General features: G+C 34.7%; 1 protein-coding gene across 1 annotated transcript in view; it reads right to left on the bottom strand.

The window, feature by feature from the left end:
• LOC109824580 (11-beta-hydroxysteroid dehydrogenase 1B-like) overlaps positions 1–6322 on the bottom strand; it is a 12619-nt gene extending 6297 nt beyond the window's left edge. The window contains exon 1 of the mRNA XM_020391211.1: positions 6303–6322. The gene's annotated coding sequence lies outside the window, so the exon portion shown is untranslated. The remainder of the gene's footprint in view (positions 1–6302) is intronic.

The raw sequence follows: 20112 nt of genomic DNA, 5'->3' as shown, positions 1-20112 counted from the left end.
ATGGACTATTATTAGAAAACCTCCCTTAACTTTCAAAATATAAAAAACAAACCCTTAGCTAGGTTTAACTATTATCAGAAAACTCCCTTTAAGTTTGAGATTTTGTTAAAAAACCCTTAAAATTTAGAGAGATTTTCTGATAAAATTTTAAAGTTAAAAAGAGTTTTTTTTTTATATTTTAAAAGTTAAGAAGGTTTTTCATTAATCGTCAAAAATTAAGGGTAAGTTTCTGATATGTACCCTAAAAATAATATAACATGAGACATTTGTCTCGAGTATACGTTAGTAATTATACATGCATCAAAATGCAAAAAGAGAATAGGTGCACATTTCAACCAAAAAGAAACAGGTCAACGTTAGTAATTATATATCTTCTCATGAGTGGGAAAAGATTATATGATGAGATGGACGAGACTTTGCTTGTACAGTTGACCTATATATTCGTTGAGCTTGTTTCGTCACTTTTAGGTATCCAGCCAACAAAAGTTCGGAATTTGGTTTAATATGCAACCCTTTTGACTTATTCGTCTGTTTAAAAAATTATTTTTTTAATAAGGAACGACCGCAGCTTAGGCCACATGTAATTTGAGTTAAACGAGACCACTCCTCTTTGCCATTCCGTCCAAATATAACCATCCATGTAATTTTTCATCCAGAAAATTGTAGTTTGACACGTTTACTCCTGCACGTGTGATATGCATGCTGTATATCGACGTTAAAGCAAAAAATAATGGAAAAAATAAAAGAACTGAAGGATCATCAAGATATTAATTATCATTTTATGTTGATAATAGGGAACTATCTTTTTGGTTGTGTGGTAATAAGAACATTAATTTGACTCCACACCATTCGTCAAAGCGCATGCAAAACATTTATTAGATTGTTGATAAAGCGACCTAATAGCCTAAAAAATCTGAGAAAAAATCTAAGTCTAAATCTTAGAAATCCGATAAAAATCAATAGCTTCAAGGTCAATGTCTTCTGCAATATTTTTCTTTAAAATAAAGATATATACTTTGGCTAACGTTAGTCATACATATACCTCAAGAGAATTCCTACTACAACGAAAACTTTCCTAATCAAATTTTTCTAATAAAAAATACTTCCTAATAGACTCAAACTTTCCTAATAAAAAAATTTCCAATAGACTTCAAATTTCCAAATAAAAAGATAATTCTAATTGACTCTTACTTTGACTCAGATCTCTCTCTTTTGCAAACTCTTGTAATAATGAATCACCCTTTCCTTGATATTACTCAATGTAGGCTCGAAAATCATATCATTCTCCTCTCCTTTGAGATTGCACATGTCTTCATGTGTTAATTATGGAAACCGCTCCTTAATCTCATCATAATCTTCCTAGATAGTCTTGTCCTTCACCAAGCCTTGCCAATTCACCAACACCTGCCATACCTGCTCCCTAGTGTGTTGCTTCCTTCAGCTCTGATATCGAATCGCCTCTTTAGGAACTAATGACATGTTCCTCCTGAGCCAAATGTAGCTAATTCCCCCACAACCAATCCAGAATCCCCCACTTTCTTTTTCGGTATTAATACATGAAAAATAGGATATAAAAGTGACGACTCTAGCAACACCAACCTGTAATTAACCTCACCAATCCACTGCAATATCTTAAAAGGATCATGGTACCGCTATGAGAGTTTAACATTGAACCCTTTTTCAGCAATTTTTGACGATATGGTTTTAGCTTCAAGTACACAAACTCTCCTTGCTCAAATATCACATCTTGTTGGCCTTCGTCATAATGCCTCTTCCTCCGCTTCTGAGCTTTTGCTAATTTCCTCTTCACCCCTCGCAAAATCTCATCCCTCACTAGTAACTCTTGCTCTACTTCATAATTCTTTACTATTCCCCGCTCATAAGGCTGCAACATGGGTGATGACGTCTGACCATATATCACCTCAAATGGACTCTTCTAGTTTTGATAAATGAAAAATGGTGTGGTAGAAGAACATAGCCCATGCTAGATAATCCTTCCACCCTTTCTGCTCCTTATAAAAGTAGCTCCTCAAGTACTGCTCTAATGTACGATTCAACACCTCGGTCTATCCATCAATCTGTGGGTGATAAGATGAGGTCGCCTTTAGCTTGCTCCCCTACAATGCAAATAGTTCTCGCCAAAAAGAACTCAGGAACAACTTCCCTCTATCAGTGACTATACTTCATGGAATGCCATGTAACTTGACCATATTATAAATAAAAAACTCGAGCTACGCTGGTGGTAGTGAATGAGTGCTTCAATGGAATAAGATATGCCCCTTACTCAAGCGATCCATAACAACCAAAATAGAGTCTAACCCTCTACAACTGGACCCTTCAACAAAACCCGTCAGCAACTCCTCCCAAAATCATCTATGGAAATAGGCAATGGCTACATCAACCCACTCCTCAATATATCCTCAATCTGTCTCTCGATCTCCTTCTTTAAAAAGTGAGTGTAGCAGTAAGATGGTAAGTTAATCAGTTTCAACTCATCCTTTAGAACAACATCATGATCCTAAATCCATGATACTAGTAGCTCGGCAGGAACCCGAGTAACGTTCTACTATACTAGCTGCCTTACTCTATCCTCTAATTTGGGGCTAATGGATCCTCTGTGTCATCCCCCACACATGACTCAACCAGTAATAAATACCCTTGACAATCACCTTGATCATCAGCCTCTGTGACAATATCACAGCGCTTGGCTCCTCGCCTGCACAACCGCTTGAATATATTAGCCTGACAGACCTTTAACCCCTTAGAAATGGTGGTCTATGAGCGTCTTTTGCCTCCTGCTCAGAAAACCATCTGCATATCCTAGAATTTCATCTTCACATCCCTTAAATGCCTTAGCCAAGCATTGCCCAAAATAACATCCATCTCAATAAGTGCGAGTACGTGAAAATTAGCAGAATCTGAACTCCCTAGACATTCATACCAATGCCTATGAGAATCTCCTGATACTGCATCTTCTCCCTATTAGTTATCATTACCTCAAAAGACTCTAAAACAATCCTAACCCACCTTCCTAACAACCCCCAATGAAATTATGCAAAGTACTAGGTTCAACCAATAAAGACACCTCATACTTCTCAATTTAGGCTGTCATCCTCAATGTAGACGGTCTAGCAACTCTTGTCATGATGTTTAGTGTATGCTTCCTCCAGTGCCTCACAATAATCATCAGCCCCCTCACTCCACTATTAGAGTATGCAAGATCGGTGGTATCACTCTCATCATTGGACTCTACGATCATATAAGCAGCTCTAGTCCAACATTGGTGCTCTTCATTTTACTTGCCCCCACATTTCAAGCATAAATCCTTCTTTATCATATTATGTACCTTCTCTCTAGAAAGCTTTTTCAACTCCTTATTTGCTGAACTGTCACTTGAATTCATGCTGGTGCCCGAAGTTTTACCTCCCTTGGTGATATCAATATCTGATTGTTTCTTGCTGCTGACTCCATATTAGCACTCCAACTACTAGATCTACCCTCCTTTAAAAACCTAGCTATCCTCATCGCTTCGATAATCTCTAGGGCTACTTAAGCCTCACTTCTATAGCAATCCAAGGTTTCAAACCCTCCACAAAAGTACCCAAAAGTGTCTCCTCCGACCAATCCCTCACTAGCACCTGCAAGCTCCAAAACTCATCGATGTAATCAACAATCTTCCTTTCCTATCTCAGCTTAGACAACTGCTCATGATGGTCCATCACTTATGAAGGTCATCATTGTTGCAGAAACTCCTCCACAAACTTGGCCCAACTCAATCCTCTATGGTCTCTCTCTTACATTAAGACTTCAACCGCCTCCACCAGTTATAGCTTGCCTGTCCAAGTGAAAATTGACAATCTTCATCCACTAATTAGGATTTACCTCAAACACTCTATAATACTCATCGATATGCTCTAACTATTCAAGCGGTTCACCTCCATCAAAGTACAAAAAATCAATCTTCGGTTTGCATGTGCATAGATCATATTGATAATTACCCTCCATCTTATCCATCTCGACCATAACCATAACAGCGATGAAAAACACCTTAATGCTGAAATCTTCCTCTACCACATGGTGGTCACCTCAATCAAAACCCCAGTCTCCATCTTCACTAAAAGCACCCAAATCCTCATCATAACAGCTTCTCGTCCACGATGTAGGCTCCACCTATTAAAACTCTCCTCAATGGGTTTCCATTCTACATCCTGGCATGCATTCTACCCATGATCAAATCGGAGTAGTCCATGATCCATTACCGTCTCATAGTCCTTTCTGTCCCATGAGTCTCTCGTCATCATTTTTCTATGTCTTTATCTTCTTCATTATTGATTAGCTGATAAAATGATAACGTCAATTGCTCAACCATAGTGGAAAAATAATAAGTGAAAAACTAAAAGCAAACTAACGCATGAACACACGAGATTTTTATAGTGGTTTGGATCAAAATCCTACATTCATTCTTCCTTATCGCGAAGGACATAACTCATTATGACCAGAGTTCATGTGAACCATAACTCGACTCAATAAGCTTCAAAGACCACACCCTAAAATATACATGAAACTAGTCGTCTAACCTAACTCTTCACAATGACTAAGAAAAACTAGCTCTAACTAGTCAAACACTCAATTACCCTAGCTTGAGTACGTCAACCCTATATTACCTTGGCTTGAATATGCCAGTCAAATATATAAGTTTGAATACAACTAACCAAAACAATTAAAGCACAAAAAGAATAATCTCAGCAAATATATAATTATATATATATATATATAATATAATATACTATATATATATAGTATTTATATTATATTATTTTTACTATACTATATAAATATAACATATACATAATATAATACTATATACTTATTATACATAGTGCTGATGTACCTGTAATATATAATATATCATAAATACATATGTAATATATATACATACATATATATATAATACAATATATATTATAGATATATAGTATATATATATGTAATATTATTATATATGTATACTTGATACATTATGTATTATATTATAATACATACATATATACTAATAGTATAGTATATATATGTATACTTATATATTGTATATTATATACTAATAATACATAATATACATATACAACATATATATATATTAATATATATTATATAATATATATATATATATAATTATATATATAGTATGTTGTGTGTGTGTGTGTGTGTAGTGTGTGTGTTGTGTGTGTAACAAGACCCCACAGATATATTAGTATAATATATATATATAATACCACTATATACTATAGTATCTATATATAATATATATACCTATATATCTAATTATATACTACTATATATATACTATACTACCTATATATAATATGATATATATACTTATTATATATCTAATGATATATCACCATATATATAAATATTTACCATATATTACTATTCAATATACTATATATATAACCTATAACATCCATAATACATATATATAATATAATATCATTATACTATACCATATATATAATATAGTATCCCTATCTCACCTATATACATACTATAATACTATAATATATACTAATATAGTTATATATATTAATAACTATATATATATCTAATATATATATATAAAATATACTATTATAAGGTATATGATGGTGTGTGTGTGTGCTGTGTGGTGTGTGTGTGTGTGCCACCAACACCCCACACACACCACACACATATATCCCATATATATCCTATATGATAATAACTAACTATTCTATACTCTATAATATATTATATATATATTATACCTATAATTATACACTACTACCTCTATATACCTATATATTATATAACTATATATATAATAATATATATAACTATAATCATATTAGTACTATACTATATATATAATATATACTATTAGTGTAAATATAATAAATAGTTATATTATATATATACTGTGTTATATATAATAATGTATACTATATATACTAATATTATATTATATGTATCTAGATAGCATATTAATCTATCTTACATACATATATATAATATATAACCTATATATAGTAACTATATATACTTCTATACTAATAATATATATCCTACTATATAAATATACATATATATATATACCTAGTATATTATACCACATACTATATCATATACATATATAATATATACATATATATATATAACTACTTAGTATCACTTAAAGTGTATATATATAATATATGATATATATAATATATACTAATATATATAATATATATATCTATATCTACCTACTAAACCCCTATATATCTATGCTATACTACACTATAAGCGAGAGAGAGAGAGAGAGAGATGGGTATGTTTGGTACCAACCACAAAAAGTTGTGCTTAGTAGTGAGGTGGCATGTGGTTGTAGACGTCAAAAATTGCCTATAGGTCCCCGCACACGGCTCGAGACAGAGAGAAGATGATGAATGTTACTATCCGAGTCATAGGAGATCATTTGATGATGACAAACACATGAAGTGAGTCGACGGACCATGCAAAACGATGGAACTTCGGAATGACGGAAACACGAACTGATCGGGAACCCCGCATCGCTTGCAAAAGGCGGAGAGCCTCTCGTGTCTTGTCCACTTCACATATGATTCAATTATGGGATCTTTTAGATCTTCTCGACGACTTTCCAATGCATCTTGAATCGCATGATTTCGAGTTCAGATGACGAAGATACAGTGAAAACGGACAGAACGCGCAGGACTACGTCCAGGGACTCGGCGAGACACCTAGAGGTGTCTCGGCCAACCCGAGACACCCAAAGGTGTCTGTCTCGGCCAAGCCGAGACACCCATTGGTGTCTCGGATTGGCTGAGACACCCATGAGTGTCTCGGCCAAGCCGAGACACCCAAAGGTGTCACAGACCTTGTAGAGAGATTTTGGCTATGATCTGATTCGAATATGAAGAAACTCAAAACAAGAAAGTTATAGATCTCCTTGTTATCTTTCCAATGCATCTTGGATCAGGTCATTTGGAGGTCATATGAGGACGTTATGACCAAAATATCCAAGAAACTCATTGGTGTCTCGGCCATGGCCGAGACACTCACAAGTGTCTCGGACCTTGTGGAGCTGTTTTGACCATGATTAGATTCGAATCTGAAGAATCTTAAAAGATAAAAGTTATAGATATCTTCGTTATATTTTCAATATATCTTGGATCAGGTCATTTGGAGGTCATATGAGGAAGTTATAACCAAAATACCCGAGACACTCATTGGTGTCTCGGCCATGGCCGATACACTCACAAGTGTCTCGGACCTTGTAGAACTGTTTTGACCATGATTAGATTCAAATCTGAAGAATCTTAAAAGATAAAAGTTGTAGATCTTTTCGTTATCTTTTCAACACAACTTGAATCACCTCATTCTGAGGTTAGATGAAAGAATTAGAGCAAAATTACTGAAGAGGGTACAAACTGTCTCGCACATGTGCGAGACACCCCGAACTGTCTCGCACTCGAGACGTGTGTTTGACGGTTTTCGATCAGTTTTGACGGTTCCAGAGCCTCCCTAGCTACCTTGGGGTTATCTTTAAATGTGATAAAGTGGTTATAACTGAAGATAAGAGGGAATCAACCGTTCCTATCCAAACACAGGGCTCCTGAAGCCTATAAATACAGCCACAGTGCCTTCATTTTTTGAGATCTGGAAGTCTCGAGCGTTGGCGAAGCCCTGCCGGATTAAAGATCAAAAGTGCACGAACTTCAGAGAGGAGGAGGAGTAGAGATCTGGTCGAGTTCGTCGGCATAAAGAAGAGGAGCTCGTCAGATCTGCAGTTTCCCGGGTCTGTTCCTTAAGATTATCTTGTTGCGATAATCTTAAGAAGAGCAATTATCTCGCCGTTGCTGAGATAAGCGCTACGGTTTCTTGATTCCTTCGCAAATCAACGAAGCTCTGCCCGATTTTTCAGCAATCAGATTTGATCGGCGGTGGTCCACGGATATCAACGTCCCCGTCACAAGCCAAGATCCCACGTAAGCAGCGGGCGATAAACACCCGTTGCGTTTGTTTGAAGAGAGTTGTATTTTTTTTTATTGTGTAAGAAAGTCTTATAAAAAGACTAATTTTAATTTGAATCTGTAATCGATAAACGTGTAATAGATTCAGCAATGAAGAAATTAGCTTTCACCGCAAATAGTGGTCCCCCATTTGAATGAGTGGAGTGGATTGTGCCACCTCATTACCAAACACAAAATTTGTGCTTAGTACCAAGCATACCCATCTCTCCCCCCCCCCCTCTCTCTCTCTCGATATATATATATATTATATATATTATAATATATATATATAATATATATATATATATATATATATATATATATATATAATATATATATATTATATATATATATAATATATATATATATATATATATATATATATATATATATATATATATAATATTATATATATATATATATATATATATATATATATATATATATATATATTATAAAGAGTTACAGGTCTAATATTGAAAATATAAAATATTAAAGATTTGCAGGTCTAATATTGAAATAACCCTTTATATATAAATCAGCTTTTTATTTTATCAAAGAACCAAAACATATATGTATATATGGCTAGCTCATTATATATGAATTTTTTTTTCTAAAAATATGTAGACCAATTTTTGGCAACATAATTTTTGAAAATATGCCAAGGTTTAGTGCTTATCTTCTTAAATCTAAAGGAATCAGATAATTGTCCTATATATATATAATATATTATATATTATATAATATATATATATTAATATATATATATATTATATATATATATATATATATATATATATTATATATATATATATATATATATATATATATATATAGGAGGTGGTCACTTATTATCCACTCATTTCAACTATCCAACCCATATACACGAATGTGAATGTGGTCCCCACACTTAAATAAATGAATAAAAATGAGCCACATTACTATCAAACATCAAATTTGTGCTTAGTACTGAACATACTCATTATTCTACACACACATATATGTGTGTGTGTTAATTTTTAAAATTTTGGAAATTCAGGGGCAGAGTATAAGCATAAATTTTGTGTTAGATAGTGATGTGTTTCATTCTCATACATTCTCCAACTTATGTGAATATTGTCGCTCATTTAAATGAGTGGATGAGAATGAACTACCTCATTACTCAGCATAAAAACTTATGTTTGATATCAACTCCCTCCATATTGCTCTCTGTGCATATTATCTATCACCAATCTATACCTATAATTTATAATCAGAAAATGGATTGCCTATTCCAAACTAAAATGTCACTTTATATTCAATATTATTATTATTTGTTATTTTAACTCTAACTAAAATGTCACTTTATTTATTTATTTGTTTTTTTGCCAGCTTTTATTGGTAAGTAAGCACTGTTCAACCATATTCTATCTCCTACCAACTTGACATGTTGATCCCTACCCACATACCTTTTGAAATCTGCTTATTTGCATATCGCAACCGTTTACAATTGTATTTACGTAGTACATTGAAACTACATTTAGAATTGGGTAGATTTCACAAACCCGCCTTGCACTTTGGGGATTTCCCAAAACTGCAGCCTGCAGGTATATATACGCAATGGTTTTGCAAAAATAACCTCCAGTTAATTTGGTTGTAATTCGTTCACAGCCTGTGATGCACCAAAATTTTCATAAAAAGGACAATTGTAATTAAAAGAATAAGGTACCACGAAAATCTACTACAAATTTTCTTCAAGGAAATCTGCTGCCTCTAATATGAAAAAAAGTAATATCATCAAGTTTAACGTTGACTGTCATTTAATCAAATCCCTACTCAACGTTTAAAGATGGAATTAATAATGATAACGACAGTAATATGTAATAATCGTTCGACGTCCGGATGTCCCCACGTGATTTATTGCTCTTTGATTTTGTAGTTGAAGGGAAGAACCCGATGGGGCTCAGGTTATGATAAATCTAAGCCCGTTTCGGCCCAACAAATAAATGAATTAATTAATGCCCTTGAGAAACCTTTGTACGTATTGGTTTAATGTCTAATTCGTTGATCCTAACCACAACAGACATACAAAATTTGCTCAAGCCTAGTGCCTTTTCCAAACTAATAAAAATAAAGTGCACCTTCCATCCCACCAAATCCTAGGTGTGATTTTGAAAAAGGTTAATTGCGTAACCCCCTCCGTAATATGATAATGCATTCATTTACACTCTCTAAATTATTAGCGCTTACAACCTTTGAACTTGTCTCTTCGGAGACCTTCCATAAAATTGGAGCAACCCTTGAACCTCACACAATATAACTTTTTGTCTCCAGCTCATATTTAAAGAAAGGGGAATTTTTTAAAATAGCTCACTTTTGCTAAATATTTAGCAAAATAGACCACTTTGCTAAATATTTAGCAAAAAAGATATCTTTTTTGCCAATAGGCCAAAAAAAGGTCGATTTTGAAAAACAATGCTCAGAAAACATACGGGACTAGTAGTCCTGTATGTTTAGAGCCAACTTAATCAGCTCTTAGTGGACTCAGAAAACATACGGGACTAGTAGTCTCGTACATTTTGCGGAGACATATTCGTCTGTGCTCAGCAAATCCACGGGACTAGTAGTCCCGTGGATTTGCTGGGCAGAGCCAAAACATGCACAAAACATGCACATGCCTCATTTATCGATATACGACCAAAATTTTCGCCAAAAATATATTATTTACATTGTATACTTGGATAAAAGTTATAAAATTACAACATCACAACACAAATGTCAAAAATACACAACGTCACCACCACACAAATCCTACGTAATCAACAACATCACAACACAAATCCGACGAAATACACATCACATCCAAAGTCCAACAAAAATACACATAACAAATCCATACGATAATATATCAGTCTAAGCTAAACAAATCCAAATGTATCAAGTCTACCCATACGATAATATTTAGTTTAAGCTAAACAATTCAAATGTCAATAAATCCATATGACAATATATATCTTAGTGGAAAAACTAACAAATAAAAAATCCACCCCTCCCCGTTGTCTCTCTCTTCGCACTCGTTGAGATCGTCGGCGTCTTCCTTCGACTTGAGCTTGTATATGCTCGCTCTCCGGTTGTGTGTTGGGCTGTGACGGACTGGGTTGCTGTGATGGACCAGCTTCATCATTATACGTGCAACGTCTACCACGTCTACGTCGGCATGCATATAGAGTATCTTCAAGATCCACCTACACACGACCTTCATGTCGATCCTTATGAGTTTGTTGAAAAGCTCTACGAACTCTCGCCATTATCCGATGCAATATCGATACGTGTACTGAATCTCCTGTGGCGGTAGCTATGCCCTCATTTGCAACCCCCTCGACCTCGTCCATAACAACTATCTACAATTACATAATATTGATATAAGAAACCAAAAGCTAACAGGAGATTGAACATTCTATTATAATTTTTGCAATTTACTTACCCATCGTCTCTCATCTACACCTCTTGGTACATATCGAGATTGTTGTGAGCGAATCTTGATTTCATCGACTGGAGGTGCAGTTTGAGTGATTATCCAATGTCTGGTAATCCCCCAATACCATTTAATGTAATCATCTTCCTCCATTGGAGGATAAAGTTGATCGGCAATAAGTTGATGTCGATCATTCCACCTAGCAATGTATGATTGATGCGTGCGCCACCAATCAATTTGATGTCCACCTTTTGACGCCTTTCTCTCTATTTGTTCGACAGATTGTGGAGCGTGTTGCGCGAGTCCAAACTATCTAAACACGCGATCGGGTACATGCATCTCCACAATCTCAAAACAAATGAGAGGAACTCTGACCCTCCATATGACGTATCCCTCCATACAAATCAGCAGTGGACGAGGTAGGTGAGGGGTGTATAGCTACCACTCGAACTGCAAAATAATCCATATATAAATAACTCTTTGAAATATATCAATAGTTTTAAATGCCTTCAATTCAAGTTCGATACCTAAAAAAATTTTATCCGGTCGAGCTTCCCTCTGTAAAAATCTAGTTGCCTAGCTGGGGTCTCATCATAGGCTTTTGTGACATTCCATCTGTAAGATAGGTTTTGTTCAAAATGTTAAATTTAAAATTAAATAAAAACAAGATTCAATTTGACGATTTTTACCTGCAGCCTAGTGGAATATGTCCATCTAACTCTCGGATCTCGCATGATCGTGGTTTCAAAACCAACCTCTCCCATGCCCAAACTTGTAGCAATGTTAAACAACCATTGAGCTCTTTATTTTGTATTAAAGCAACCTTTGATATTTCTCTATATAGGTATGCTTAAACAGCACTACCCCAGGATAATGTCCTGGACACGTCAAAGTCTTCGAGAAGTGGTAACCACCTAGCGTGAGTTCAAATGCTTTAGTCATATTTGCTAAAAATAGTAAGCAAAAATCAATACTTGAATTGGCATAAAAATCACATTCAAATGCATTATAACAATTTATGGAGTGTACTTACCTCAAATGGACTTTATGTTTACTTGAATCTGGAAAAAGAAGCGTCCCGATCATGTGCAAAATATATGCTCTGCCATGCTGTTGGATCATCACTTCAGGTGCATCTTGTGGCAACGGTTTTGCAAAACTCTCATTTAGCCACTTCAATCTAATATACCCTCCAGGCAAGGACTCCGGAGATATTCCTAACAAATTATTACATGTGTCCCTACAAACATGCCTATCAGTCCCCATGACACAAGGGTCATCAATGCGGAGACCTAGGATCACTGCTATATCCTGGAGAGTAATAGTTGCATCGCCGATACGTAGATGGAAAGTGTTAGTCTCCGGCCTCCATCTATCCATCAATGCGTTAAGCAGTGCCCAATCGAGCTTCATCCATTTTAATTTTGAGAAAGTGAGAAAACCAGCTTAGGATACTAGGGCAATGATGCAAGGATCATCAAATGGCCAACGTGTATATCCAAGGCTATGATCAATCATAACCAACTCTTTTCCTCTCTGTACATTAATGAAAACAAATATTAAAATATAAGAATGAATAAGTAATATGTGACAGTAAATAGGTCATCATTACTGATGTAAATGATATGCGCTCTGAACGGTGGCGTGACTGATCATAGAGGACTTCATCAGTAACCGACCCGAGAAGCATCATGTATATACCTGCACATATAACGATAACTTATTAGTTTCTTCCAAATCAATTACATATAGATAATGTATCTACTTGCTAAATCAATAACATATAACGATAACATATCAATAGAAAACAATTTACTTACCAATTAATTGCTATTTACTTGATGGACAACGAGACCTATTATGACCTAATTGATTACATTGTCCACAACGGATTTGTGACGCTACTCCTTCACGACCTTGATCCATAGTACCTCTAATGCGTACGGATTTTGGTCTTCCCGCTTATCTTTTGTATTGAGGTGGTAATATATAAGGTATATACAAATCCGGCGCGAATGCCCAAAATACCCGGATGAACCTCTCATATTCCGGCGCAACCTCCTTAGACACTATCTCATATTCGGTACCCGTATTTTTCCTCTTAATTGCTACAAGATAATACGAAAGTAATTGGTAAGATTCCTCCCAATCTCCAAAGATTTTAGTCAACGCCTTCCTTCGTGCATCATATGCTTTGTATTTGGATATTATTATTCTTTTCATACTATATACCCTTGTAATTATCTGTCCTGGAGTAAGGTCAAGTTCTCGTCTAACTTCAGGCATAATTAGCTTCATGATATAAGAGAAAGTTAAAGTCTTATGATCATAATTTGTAGTCGGATAACAACATGTATGAAGTCCGCAATAACTAGAGATCATAAATTGACCATTAGATTTTTTTTTTCCTAACAACTGCGTTAAGCTTCCATGGACACTTTGAATTTCTATCATCTGCAGCACTTATATTCTCTCCTTGACCTTTCTCATTAAAGTAACACTTTACATGATAGCTAGTTGTGTTGCTTTTCACCGTCTTGAATTTAACCCGGTTTTTTATTGTCCATTCACGTATAGCGAAAATTAAGGTTTTTTTATTCTCGAAAAGTTCTTTTTTTTAAAAGTAAAGTCCTCAGGTCGATCAAATTTAGGACCAGGCTCAACGAACTTAGCATATGAGGCATTTATCCACTCATCATTTTGAAACTCTTCTGGCAACGGCTCTTCAGACTTTACATAGTCGTTATTTACGCAATATTCATCCATCCAATGTACGTCATCATTGGTCTCTCTAATTGCACACTGCATACTATCAAGATGTTCCTCCTCTTCAGCATCTACATCCTCATCCTCATCCGCATCCTCTTCTATTAAAGAACTAACCAGTAAATCAACTGAAACATGACCCGACGAGTTATAGAACACGTCATTTAACATTGCACCTGAGTTATTTTTTAAGCGCAAGGCACTTTGAGATAACGAGATTTGATTTTCAAGCATGCGGGAGAACTCTCCGCGAGCATATGAAACTTCAGCAACCCCAGACATTGGAATATTTTTAATGAAAAACTCGATTGAGATTTGTTTCTCTGCAAGTTATATCATGTCATTCAATTCTTCATCATTGGTGATCTCTACAGCAATTATTCTTTGATCATTTATTAGACAATTACAAAAGACTTTAATGGTATTTTTGACGAGATTAATTCTAGTATTTTGTATATTTGCGCCATCATTCTATCAAAATTATAATTTCTAGACAACATGAACATTTTCCTAGAGCCTCCATCGTATACAGGCATATTATCTATTCCAACATTCAGTTTTTCATTGGATAATTAAGCAAATAATCGGTATTCCATTCGCTATTTTAACTGAAGAATTAAAATTCATCATATAAAAATTAGATTTTTTTCCATACATTTAATCATAGTTACATAATTTTTCTAGATATACAATATTAACTAAGTAATATAGAGAAATTTATGAAAAAAATATAAAATTTATATCTTGATGAAATTTCGGATCTCGTCGGCCTCGGAGAGAATAGACGGCGTTGGCGTCAGATTTGAGGAAGGAAGAGGTGAGTTGGGTTTGGGAGAGAGAGATCGGGATTGTTGGGTCGGGTTTGGGATAGGATGGAGGTCGGGTTTGGGATGTTGATTGGCTTGGGAGAGAGTGAGATAAGGTTTGGAAGAGAGGGAGATCAGGAGCTCGAGAAGGAAAGAGGGGGAGATTGGGAGTCAGGAGAGAGTGAGCGGGAGATCACGAGAGAAAGAGAGGGAAGCGGATGTGCCCTAATTTAGGGCACAACTGGCTTATGTAGTCCGCGATTCTACGGGACTACTAGTCCCGTAGAAATTGCGAAGCCCACTTATTTAAGGCACCAAATTCACGGGACTACTAGTCCCGTGGATTTGCTGGGCACAGGCGAATATGTCTCTGTAAAATGTACGAGACTACTAGTCCCATACGTTTTGATAATAAACTCAGAAAATATACGGGACTAGTAGTCTCGTATGTTTTCTGAGTCCACTAAGAGCTAATTAAGTTGGCTCTAAACATACAGGACTGCTAGTCTCGTATGTTTTCTGAGCCTTGTTTTTCAAAATCGATCTCTTTTTGGCCTATTGGCCAAAAAGATGTCAATTTTGCTAAATTTTTAGCAAAGTGATATATATTGCTAAATATTTAGCAAAAGTGGGCTATTTTAAAAAATTCCCCTTAAAAAAATTCTAGAGCCAAGTCAGTATTACTTTTTAAATATGCTTTTTCTTCTTCTTTATTTTTTTAAAAGCCGTTACGGTGGTCTTTGGTAAAACTTTTTTATACACATATTGAAATTACTTTTGCTCTTAATGAGCTGCTTTTAAAAGAAATTTGAGGTCCTTTTAAAAGCAACTTTTGCTTTTTGTAGTTTTTATCTCACCTTTAGGTTTTAACAATATTACCTTATCCGCTGATACAAATAAATATTTTTACCACCAATAAATGGACACATAAAGTTATATTTTTTTCCAGTAATATTCACTTTTAATGATTAAACATATTTTTACCAAACACCTTAACAGTTATTAGAGGTAGCTTATGCTATATGATCATCAAAAGTAGCAAAACTCCTACCGTTGCTAAAGCTTTATTTTGAGGCCTAGCCTTTCCCTCCAATTCACGTTCAATACGATTATCAAAAAATTATTTTCAACAACTTATATAAATAAATTGCTTTTGTAATCTACTTATATAATCTACTTACCATAAGCTAAAGCAATATTAAACTAGTCCTGAGTCTTTTTCTAGTTGAACTAAGAGCAAAAATAATTTTGTGGTTGAGGATTCTCATATAATATCTCGATCAAGTACAGAATAATACTGTATGTGCAAATGCTAATAAAATAAAGTAGTCCCCATCAAGCCCATGCCAAAGACCAAGTTGATTATGTGCCACGTAAGTCCGCATTCCTCCATACATCCATCCGTCAATTTTTAGTCGTGCTCTAATTGGTCCCACTTACCTCATTATCGTCGGATCGAGATCACACGGCTGCGATCATCCGATGAGGATGGTGCGAATTTTATAGCCCCATGCAACTCATTAAGTAGATTGCTACAGTGTTGGCCGTGCTTTTATGTTTCTCCTGCGATGAAGGATATTTTATGCTGTCAGATTGTGACACCATTAATTGATATACTTTACAACGAGTTTTTTAATGGCTTGCCGATTTTTTCGATGGAGAGAACTTCGGATAAAGGTTTGACGCAACATTGGTCAACGCACCATACCATGCAAGCTTTGTTTGACGTTCCAAAATTACGTGTGGTGGATATTTGTAGAAATTTGTTCAGACTATCCGCACCTTCAGCAATATTTACACTAAACCCCCATGAACTTTTACCATTTGGCAGCAAAACCCCAGTCACATTCAAAATCACAACAATCCCCCTAACTACTTCCAAAAAACACATTAAAACCCACAATAACTTTTAAAATCGTAAAATTTTGAAAATTGACACTTAAATATCCTAAAGTTCTTAGAAGTTGCACTTAATTAAGTACCATCAAGTTTGAATAAATGTGGGTATTTAAATGCTAAGTTTTAACAATTTTAGGGTATTCAAGTGTTAGTTTTAAAAACTATGTGTTATTTAAGTGCTGTCAAAAAAATGTATTGTATTTAAGTGCAAGTTTTAAAAACTTAGTATATAAGTGCTACAAAAACGAGTGAGGGCATAAAAGTGCGAAGTAGGGGAAACTTTAGGGTATGTAAGTGCAATTAAGCCTCTTTTTCATTGTGAGTCCATCCTACAATACAAGGGACATAAGAGAGATATAACTTCTACTGCAACAATTATTAAACACATGATCAACAGCACTCCTATCATTTTGAAGCTTTCAGCCAGTTACCTAGAGCCTAGAGGTATATTTTCTCACCTCTTTAACTCGAATACTAGACTATAGTTACAAGTTATAATATATATACAGTAACTAATATGCTGTGTATTTGCCTTTTGGATAGAGCCGAAATACAATTTTGCATGATCATTAGTAATTTTTTCTGTTTTCGATAGGGTTATATTTGGTATTTTTATAAAACTTAGCATAATTACCTCCTTAAGTACCTTTCTTTAATTACCAAACACAAAAGAGTTAATAATTCATTTTAACCATCTAATCCAAACAGAATTTACTTATTTTTAACCCCTCATATATAAAGGGTTAACTAATTTGATCATTCTCTTCCTTTTTTCCTTAGTCCCTTGCCAAACAGCACCTTAAATCATTCTTAATTGTTAGACCCCTCAAATCTCCGTACTTTCTAATTAGTCCTAAAAATAATCATTTTTAGTGCAATTATGTGCTTCTATTAGAATTCATGTTAGTTCCCTAACTCTAGTAGGGTTAACTCTTAACCCAACATATAGAAGTACCTAATTACCCTTACATATATGTATGTATGTACATGTGTGTGTGTATACATAACTTACTATCTCAAGTAACCCAAAGTTCATTTCTTCCCAATTTTTCCTCCTCCATAAAAAGGGCAAAACAATTTCTAGATTGGGTTTGGAAAGTTATTGATTGTTGGAGAAGAAGGGCTTGGTGGGTTTAAGTTTCGAGTCGATGTATATATTCGTTATGAAATAGGTTGGTAAGGTTTTAAATAATTTTCACTAGTAAAAGATAGACCATTCTAGACAGAACATCCTATACTGAAAGAATTCCATATAGGATGCCCACACACTGCTGGATTTTCACCTTTTAGCGACGGTCATTTCCATCGCTAAAAGTTTTAGCGACGGAAAAAATAAAATTCCGTCGCTAAAAGTTCGACGCTACATTTAGGATCCCTAAAAAGTGTATTAGTGACGGATTTTCTGTTGCTAATTGTCAGCGACGGTATATTAGCGACGACAAATTGGTCGCTATTTAAAAATTAAAAAAATTAAAAAAAACTTATTAGCGACGGAAATTCCGTTGCTAATAGTGTTTTTAGCAACGGAATTTTCGTCGCTAATAAGTTGTTTTTATAATGTTATTTTTCTTACCGTGCACGTTTTCCGTCGCTAAAAAACTTTTAGCAACGGAATGTCCGTCGCTAATAAGTTGTTTAGCAACGGAATTTCCATCGCTAAAAATTAACAATTTTAAAAAATATATTTTGAAAAATGTTTTGAAAATTAAAAAAACCCTGTACAATATCGATAATAATTTTAAAAAACCTGTTTAATCAGCAGTATAATATTCAATCTCACGCATATATCACACATTTATTTTAATAAAAGCAAATAAAAGTTTCTCGACAGGTACATAATAAATATTGTTTATACAACACAAGAAATTGTTTTCAAAGTTATATTAAGGACAATCAATCTTGTGAGCTTCGTATATTGTTTGTTGTTTATTTGACACGTGAGGTGTTTGTGAACACGAGATTTGGATCTGCACATCGAAACACGTGTGTGAACATTTAAATACATGTTTTTTTTAGTTTACACAAATTGTTGAGATGCGTAACACATGTTTAATGTGGATGGTGTTAGAGTTAACACATATATTTGAAAGAATCCTAGAGGAGGGTGAATAGGGTTATTGCTAATCTTATTAGATATTAATGCTGATTAAAATTAATTAACAAATATATCCTAACGATCTTGATATTTAATTTGATATATGCAAGGATATATAAACAAGAGTAAATAAATACAAGTGATAGTGTGCAAAAGGCAAACGCAAACACAAGATATGATCACGGAGTTCGGTCCCCATGACCTACGTCTCCGCTCCTCACCTCGAGGAGATCTCCACTATCACAACCGGGTTTTCTATGCTCACCCGAATAACGTTTACACCTCACACTACGGTTTTCTAGTTCACCAAAAACTTTACAATTCACACTCTGGCAATCACACTTTACACCCTCTAAGTGTTGGTCTCTAGCCCGTGTCTCCCTCAAGTGTTAGGAATTATAACCTACCTCTAGGCATTACCACCTACCCCACTCCTCTTGGGATGACCCCATCTCTCACCATACACTTCTCTTGTATTACAAAGTGTATTACAAAGTGTATCTCACAATTAGGCTCAACAACAATCAAATGTTCTCTATAATAGGTGAGAACTCAATGTAAGCTTAATCTCACAAATCACAATCCCACAACCCAATATATGATGTATGAAATGCTACAAGCTCAAATAGGGTGTGTGTTAAAATGAGGATAAACAAAATCTAACTCAATTAACAAACTAGCAATAAATGATAATAGAAAAACAAAAACGAATTGCTAGAGAATAGAGTTAGAAAAACTTCTCTATAAACACAAAGAGGTTGATGAAGATTGAGGATGAATTCCTCAATTAAAAATGCAAGCCTCCTCTTTGTAAACTCTGTTAGACCCTAGAGGAAGAGGAGGAGGAGGAGGAGGGGGGGGGGGGAGGGGGGTGATTAGAGTCTTATGCTAATCTAATCCTATTTTATACTAATTAAAACTAATTCAAATATTATTCTTGCAAGACAGATATACAATATGATATGAGCAAGAATATGCAATATGAACAATGAGATATGTCCTATATGATAAAATTATATGCAAGGATATATAAACTAACACAAGGGTGGTGATTAGGGTCTTATG

Source organism: Asparagus officinalis, chromosome 9, assembly GCF_001876935.1.
Source record: "Asparagus officinalis chromosome 9, Aspof.V1, whole genome shotgun sequence".
Taxonomy (NCBI): Eukaryota; Viridiplantae; Streptophyta; class Magnoliopsida; order Asparagales; family Asparagaceae; genus Asparagus; species Asparagus officinalis.
The sequence above is the reverse complement of the archived record's forward strand: the minus strand, read 5'-3'. Positions and strand labels throughout refer to the sequence as shown.